This window comes from Mus pahari, chromosome 8 (genome assembly GCF_900095145.1).
Source record: "Mus pahari chromosome 8, PAHARI_EIJ_v1.1, whole genome shotgun sequence".
NCBI lineage: Eukaryota > Metazoa > Chordata > Mammalia > Rodentia > Muridae > Mus > Mus pahari.
Genome location: NC_034597.1, coordinates 73,754,996 through 73,762,321, shown reverse-complemented (window position 1 = coordinate 73,762,321; position 7,326 = coordinate 73,754,996). Strand labels below are relative to the sequence as shown.

General features: G+C 37.1%; 1 pseudogene; it reads left to right on the top strand.

The window, feature by feature from the left end:
- Positions 1–873: 873 nt before the first annotated feature.
- LOC110325958 lies at positions 874–1,924 on the top strand (annotated as a pseudogene).
- Positions 1,925–7,326: the final 5,402 nt, after the last annotated feature.

Sequence of the window (7,326 nt, the reverse complement as noted above, 5' to 3'; positions counted from 1 at the left end):
CAATAACAAATTAGTTCAGAAAAATAAATAAAAAATAAAGTGTATACATAGATGAATGCTTATTCTATCTCTAAGCTAATAAAAAGTGGAAAATTGCAAATAATCACATGTCTGCACACATATATACATATGCTATATGACAATAATAGCAACCTTCTCAACAACACTCTATTCCTACAACAAAGCATTTTCCAAATTCTTTAACTGCCCTTAATTCTTGTAAATTACAGCATATGAATATATATTATATATCACAGCATATATATTTAACTATATCAATCAGAAGAATTGTTTTATGCTTTAAAAACGTTCTTGTTTTTCATTGTGACAAAATTCTTGCTGGAAATAGAAGTCCTGCTTTGCTCACAGTTGTAATGGATTCAGCATAAGTTTCCTTGACCCAACAGGCTTAGACTGAGTATATTAGTAGTGGGAACATATGGCACAGGCAGCTGTATACCTGCAGTATTTAGGAGACATAGTTGAGACCAAAGGACAAAAAGAATGTAAGTACGGGCAAGAAGACTCATAGCTAGCCATGCAACACAGTGCTCAGTGCCTACTGTTAACTTCAAATGACATGATATTGTAAATAAAAAATTTAAATTAGAGCAAACTAGCCAGAAAATTTAATTGACTATTTTAGAAATGTATACATTTAACTGTGTATTTGACTAATAAAGTTAAAACAAATCAAAATCCTAACTAATTTGAAATTAATGTTTTTGTAGTTTCCTATTAAGTAATACACAATTGAAATCTCAGGCACCTTTTCCCTTCCCTGGGCCAGGCTGTCGGATGTAGGGCGCCGAGGGGCGGTTGCTGCCCATGCGGCTCGGTCTCATGGTGAGCTGAGGATGAGAGAGAACAAATATGTCATCTGAAATGCTGCCAGCATCCATTGAGTTTCCTAATGTGGAAAAAAAGCTGGGTGCGAGTGACAGTGAAGAGGAAAGACAGAAGCCGAGAGTGGATGCAGGGACTGAGCAAATATCTAAATGTCAACTGAAGAAGCTGATGAAGCAAAAGCAGCGGGAAGAGCAACGTGAACAGCGCAAGGAAAAAACGAAAAGAACAACACAAGAGAAAGAAATTAGAACGACGTCAGATGGAAGATGGAAACGACAGGAAGCGTATTCAGAGAGATGTTGCTCGTAGTAGCCTCCACCTGGTCATCATCGACTGTAGCTTTCATCACTTGATGGTGTTAAAGGATATTAAGAAACTTCATAAACAGATTCAACGATGTTATGCAGAAAACCACCGAGCATCTCATCCAGTGCAGTTTTACTTGACAATCTATGGAGGTCAACTGAAGAAGAACATGGATGAAAACGACCAAGGATGGGTCAACTGGAAGGATATTCACATCACATCAAATCAGAGCACTATAGTGAACTCAAAAAAAAAAAAAAAAAAAAAAAGAAAAGAAGAGAAAAGAAAAGAAAAGAAAAGAAAAGAAAAGAAAAGAAAAGAAAAGAAAAGAAAAGAAAAGAAAATCTGGTTTAGCTGACGTCGGACTCACCTAATGTACTGAAGGACTTAGATGAGTCAAAGGCTTACGTGATTGGAGGGCTAGTGGACCACAACCATCACAAGGGACTCACATTTAAACAAGCATCCAGTTAAGGAATCACACATGCACAGCTCCCTCTTGCAGATTTTGTGAAGATGAATAGTCGAAAACGCCTGGTGGTTAACCATGTGTTTGAAATTATCCTGGAGTTCTTGGAAACAAGAGACTGGCAAGAGGCATTTTTTACAATCTTACCCCAACGGAAAGGGGCTGTTTCTGCACACAAGGTCTCCTCAGGACCACCAGTCCCTGCCAGAAGGACGGGACAGTGGCAGTGAGGGAGAGCATTGCAGGGATAATCCTGAGTCACCACAGAAAGAGGAGCAGGGAAGCCCGATTCTGCAGTGAGCCCTGTCCCACAGTAATGTCCCCTGGTCTCCTCTCGCTTAAGAGAAACCAGACAGTCCAGTGCTTTGCAGAATCCTCAGACTGCGAGAAAATTTTCTCTAGTTTATGTTGTGGAATTTTAAATCTATTTTAAGAGTTAAATAACAACGAAAAATCCCTTTAAGCACTAAGAAAGGATCATTTGGTTTTGTGTAGGAAGACTTAAAGATATGATTTGAAAAAAAAGAAAGAACTCTGAGGCACAAGTCTGGAGATTTAGTTTTGTATATTCCATTTGAAAGAATTGCAGGGACATGTGAGGTACACTATAGAGAAAATGTATTTTTATCTCTATTTGTTATTCCAGATTATCTAGAAAGGTACTAATAGTGTTCATCAAATAAATTTTAGGTGTGGCTTTAGAGTCTTCTGTATGTCTCTTCTTTTAGAAGATGTATCATTTACTGTTTCAGACACTATGCCTCTTGTCTTTTGTCTATGTTCATACACAACTCTGTCCCTCTTTTCAATCTTCCCAGTGATTCCAAATGACTATTGACCCCAAATCAAAAAAAAAAAAAATTAAAAAGGTAAAATCTCTAAATATTACACAACTATTTACATTAATGCTTCATACTCTGGATGATAGAGACACTATTAATTGTTTACACACAATTTGCTCTCTTTAGAAGGACCTGATTTGGTTTATAGGCATTACAGTTGAAGGTGGAAACCCCCCCAAGAACATAAATTCAGGAGATTTAAGACCTTCTAGTATCTGACAGCACAGGGCCACATGAGGCAAACATTCACATAAACACGCACATATACACACAACTGGAAAGTGAACTAAGTGTTTAAAATGAATATGTGAGCATATTCTTGGGGTTATATGTACAATTTCATGAAGATGTAATTTTCTTTAACATCAAATTAGTAAGGTACAAATAATATTAAATATTGCATGAATCAGGAAATTACAGAGTCAAAGATAACTTATTTAAATTTTGTGTAGGTTTATTTTTACAGTAAAACAATGAATAGGAATTGTTATTGGACTATTTGAAACACTAAACAAAACATACTGTATCACATTGTACTGGAGGAATATATTTATCTCACAAATTTTTACAGAAGAAAATACAGAGATAGAAAGAGAACGACAAAGAAAAGAAGTGGAGGAAGAGTGCTAGAAAAGAAAAGAAAGAAGTTAAAAACTGTGAGAAACAGCAATTTAGGAATTGTGAGAAATATAAATAATAAATAGTAGAAATGTATTATATCAACACAATAGTGAACTTCACTAGTTGCAAAATTCTGGCTATACAATAGTAGAAGTTTTGTCAACACTGAATGTGGGGAAGACTATGAAGAATATAAGGTAAGAAAAAAGTTTGTAAATTTCATGAGAGTTTGCACAGTGAACCAAATATTGATGTTCTTTAACCCATGAGATAAATGTACTAAGAAATAAATTTAAAGAAAAACTCAATTATACAGGCAAAAATGAGAGGGAGCCCATGCCCAATATTGTGTAAATGACCAGGAAGCAGGATAAATAAATATCATTAAAAGGATTCCTAATGGTATTTTGCTTTATTGGTGCCAAGTCAAGTCGACATGGGAGAGGCTTTCTCTGAAAGAGGCAGAAGTAAATATAGAGAACCTCAGGCAAACATTAGGTGGAGAGCCCAAATTGGAGATGTTTGTTAGGTCCCCTTCTCTTGGTGCTCAAAGAACCCTGCAGACGAGTCGGAAGAACTGTAGGAGTCAGACCTGTCAAGGGCAAATGGAGAACATGGCCCATAGAATCAGCTAAGCAGGGTTCACAGTAGCTCATATACTGAAGCAGCAGCAATCACTGAGCACACATGGCTCTGTGCTAGGGCTTATGCATATATGTTAGCTTGATGTGAATATGGGATTCCTACAAGTTGGAGTAGGAATTTCTTTGTCATGTTTTCCTGCTATTTGTGACCCTTTTCCTCCTACTGGATTACATGGCCCTTCCTGGTATGTTAATTTGTGTATATTCTTATTTTATCTTGCTTTGATGTGATTATTTGATATCACAGGGATCCCTGTTTATTTCTGTAGGGAAACAGAGGAGTGGCTCTTGGGGGAGAGGTGAGATGCAGCAGGAACTGAATTCTGTAACTTATGTCTTCTATACTACCTGTTTCAGTGATACCATTTTCATATTTGTTTTTTCTTTTTTTTCTTTTTGATTATGAGTCATATGATCTGTTTGGTATATTTTCTTTAAGCAGTTATCATTGATGGATTTAGAATTTGGTTTCCTGTCCAAGGACAGGATTGAGTTCAGGAACTTTATTGGTAGCTGTGATAATTCTCTAAAGGACCCTGACATCTTAATTTCAGCCTTAAACTTACACTGAAAGAAACAAAAACTTAATTTTGGTTATGAGCCTAACTTTTAATGGCTGAATCATCTCTCCAACCCCCTTAAATCCTTATTAGCAATCCAATAGCTTACATAAAATTCAACCCATATTACCACCTTCATTTGTGGATGATTATCATTATAGAAATGAAGCGTCTGCAGTACAGAAATTTGAAATGTTCCAAAACCAAAATTCTGAACAATACAGTGGACTATGAAAGGGAATATTGCTCTGGACTTAGCCACAAGTAGCCCATTAATGAAATGCAGACTAGCTCCATTAGAACAAGAAATTCTGGAGATAGGCAAACAGCAGCCCTACCTTTAAAATGGTTAACTGACAAGCCCTTGTGCATAGAGAGCAACAGCCTGTAAATAAATAAAAAAATAGTTGCATGATCTTGGGCAACCCATGTTACAAATGGAGCATTCCTTTCCCAATATGCACGGTACTAGAAGGGATTCTGATTGATTTGGTAGTTTTGTGGGGGTTTTGGCATTTTGGTTTGTTGTCAGGCTGTAGAATATTTCATAGCTAAGGCTGTGGAGCCATGATCTAAAAATAAAAAGTGTTCGTTTCTACAGCTACAAAGTCTAGGGAATTGTAGGCAATCCCCTAGAGCATTCTCTGAAAGATCTCAGTCTTCCAGAAATTTTAGATATGGTAACGGTAGGCATGGGACTAATGAATGCAAAATGGCAGAAACGCAGACATGCCCTGAGTACACATTTTATTCCTTCCGACTAGAATCCTTTAGTATACACCTTTAATCATAACAATAATATTTAATTGAGGAGCAGATATAATGATGAATCAGAGAAAAAAAAAAAAAACGACAGAATGACTCAAAGATAGGATACTCCCAAGTCTCAGGAGAAAAGCTAATTAAGAGCAATTCAGGGAGAACATCTGTCCGTTCAGTTGGGACCCATTGCAGAGCATGGAATTGGGATCCATTGCGGAGCATGGAGTTGGGACCCATTGCGGAGCATGGAGTTGGGACCCATTGCAGAGCATGGAGTTGGGACCCATTGCAGATCATGGAGTTGAATTCAGTTACTTTGTGAGTTTGTGTAATTCATTGCCCATCAGCAGAGGCAGTTGAAACCAGAGAATAAGAAGGCGCCAGAAGATTAAAACAGATTGCAATACTTAGTTTGAGGCCAAAGAGATCTATATAGCCAGAAGCTGAAGGAAGCCAGATTGCATCAGTCGGCTTAGAGAAGAGTTTGTGACAGAACAGCTGAGTTGACGTAGCCAGCCAGAGTTCAGAAAGATCTACAAATGGTGAACTTACTCAGCAACAAGCCTCCAAAGACTACAATTGCATCAGGTGAATAAAAGTTACTTTTACAAACTCCATCTGTTACATCAATCTCCCAAATCCTGCTTTATGGCTCAGGGATCATGACAAGGAGTCAGAAATATTGCAAGCTCAAGAATATCAGGCACTATAATATGACAGAGCCTGTCACAGAATAGTCTGCAGAAATGAGCCCAGAACAATGTCACTCACTAGGACATATTAGCATGGAAGGAATAAAATCTTGCAGTCTCTATACCTGGAGAGAAATACAGATTACTAATTACTACTTGGAGGAGAATTCATTCATTCCAGGAAGGAGCTTTTACAGTGGTTTCCCAATGAGCATTGGTCAGCCCTGAAACCCTACACACAAATAACGAAAACTGGCTCAGCGGGGCTGCTTACATACTTGAGCATATACACGTATATGTAACAATAATGAAGAAAAAGAGTCTACCAATTAGAGAATGAGGTTAATGGCAAGGATTGGTGGAAGGATAACCAGAAAGGTAGAGAGAAGTTCCTCAAGGGGCTGGTTAGGAAAGGGAGAAGGAAAGTGAAGTGAATCTGGTTGAAATAAAAACAAAATTTTAAATGAACAAATAAAGAAAGAAAATTTCTTTTGGTAAATAGCTATAATTTCACCAGAGACAATATTAATTATATTAAAATAAACAGATTTCTGTGTTTTGTCTTTAGAATAACTTCTCAAGTCCCACATAATCCCTTTCTGTCTCTTAATATGTTTACTATTGTACCATTATAGTTATATCTAGATTGTTGACAAAATATCCCGTGTTCAATTTTAGCTATATCCTTAAGTAGTCAAGGAGAGATCGTAAATGCTAGTAATTGGTAATTTACTTTCAGTCATCAGTGAAAAAACTTTCTCCCAGTCTCTTAGAGATAGGTGGAAATGGGTTTTCCTCAGAATGGAACTTGAATATTTCACTATGCCAATTGTTGGAGCCTGAACGTGTGAAGTTACAGCCATGCAGGGAGAGGCTGTTTTTAGGGTATTAGGAGACACATTGTCAAGAGCATCAGTAGAAGCAGACTGCACTGCAGCTGTTCTCTTGCATTATATAAGAGATCCATATTTTAACTCTTAGCTGTCATAAGCAATTAACAAGAAATGGAAAAAAATACTTCACATTCTCATAAATAACAGGAATTTCACACACATTGACATATGCAACTACAGAGTTCAAGTTTTCTTTTCAAAATATCCAAAACTTCATTCCACCTCAGGGAGTATTTTTTTAAGATCGTTTACAGTTTATTGTTTTAGCTTCTTGATATGTTACCACAGGTATAAAATATACTAGCTTATTCACTATTTGTCAAAAAAAATGCGTATTTGCATTTATTTGGCATTTTAGGTATGCGTCTATCATTGATAAAGAACTGAAACATGATGGAGTGTTATGAAATAAAATGCAATACGGAATATATAATGCACCAGTGGGAATAAGAGAATATCTGGCAGCCCCCTGCCAAGGTGTTTCTCTGAGAAATCACACCGTGAGACAGCCCTGATTTAAGGGAATTTAATATTTTTAGGAAGGGATAGGAATAGAGATCTGAAAGGGGGTAGAGGCAGAGGCAGAGAAATGGTGGACAGAAAAGGACAAAAAAGGGAGAAAGAGGGAAAGAGAGGCCAACCAGGAACCCATTGGAAAACAGAGAGAGAGAGAGAGAGAGAGAGAGAG